The sequence below is a fragment of the Sinocyclocheilus anshuiensis genome, unplaced genomic scaffold (genome assembly GCF_001515605.1).
Source record: "Sinocyclocheilus anshuiensis isolate Anshui unplaced genomic scaffold, SAMN03320099.WGS_v1.1 scaffold29, whole genome shotgun sequence".
NCBI classification, from domain to species: domain Eukaryota; kingdom Metazoa; phylum Chordata; class Actinopteri; order Cypriniformes; family Cyprinidae; genus Sinocyclocheilus; species Sinocyclocheilus anshuiensis.
The window spans coordinates 643,283-644,669 of record NW_015539835.1 but is presented as its reverse complement, the minus strand read 5'-3'; positions in this window follow the sequence as shown (position 1 = coordinate 644,669).

The window sequence follows — 1,387 nt, the reverse complement described above, 5'->3', positions numbered from 1 at the left end:
TTGAAGTACACTACAAGTGCGCATTCTTTTTCACAAGGTTATCTTAAGGTCTGATTTGCACACAGTGCTGTTCAAATCCCGTGCACAGCTATAAAGACAACACTCCGATCATATTGCATGATCATAAATTAGCCAAACTCATTGTGACATACGATATCCCTCAGAAGCAGACAAAAAGAATATGGCTTTCTCCCTAATGGAACTGTGGTTGGCTGCATTCCAGTCCATCAGCTGCAGGCTCTCAATTCGACATTGCAAATCCAGACCTTGGGTCGCCCAGAAGCATCATTCTGCTGATAGAGGCTGTGTATGAATTGTGGAACAGTTTGTCCTGAAATGCTGCTACTTTGTTTTGCATTTTCACCTATAACACCCTATATAGAGATGAATTACGCAATGTCAGATAGCAAGGAGTTACTGTAGTTCACAAAACTTGAGCAACAACATTCACTCACAGTACCTGCACTCAGGGCCGGTTCTAGACATTTGGAGGCCCTAGGCAAAATTCATGTTGGAGGCCCCCCACAACCAGTAAAAAGCACTTATGTTGGAAACAGTTGTGCTGCTTAATATTTATTTTATAACCTGTGATACTGTTTTCAGGATTGTTTTGATGATAAAAAGTTGTTTAAAAATTAAAAAATAGAAATATTTTATAACAATATACATTTATATTTTACTTTATATTTTATATTTAAGTTTTACTTTACTATCACTTAAAAAAAATAAATTTAACACATCCTTGCAAATCCAGACCTTGGGTCGCCCAGAAGCATCATTCTGCTGATAGAGGCTGTGTATGAATTGTGGAACAGTTTGTCCTGAAATGCTGCTACTTTGTTTTGCATTTTCACCTATAACACCCTATATAGAGATGAATTACGCAATGTCAGATAGCAAGGAGTTACTGTAGTTCACAAAACTTGAGCAACAACATTCACTCACAGTACCTGCACTCAGGGCCGGTTCTAGACATTTGGAGGCCCTAGGCAAAATTCATGTTGGAGGCCCCCCACAACCAGTAAAAAGCACTTGAAACAAATATGATTCCAAACCTTTTTATTCATACAACATTTCATTGTAAATGTTGTATATTTTTACTTATACATTACTGGTCAAAAGTTTGGACATATTACTGTTTTTAATGTTTTTGAAAGAAGTCGCTTATGATCTTCAGAAATACAGAAGACAAAAACTGTAATATTGTAAAATATTATTACAATTTATAATAATGTTTTTCTATTTTACTATACTTTAAAATATAATCTATTTCTGTGATGCAAAGCTGAACTTTCATCAGCCATTAGTCCAGTCTTCAGCATCACATGATCCTTCAGAAATCATTAAAATATGACTTATTATCAATGTTGGAAACAGTTGTGCTGCT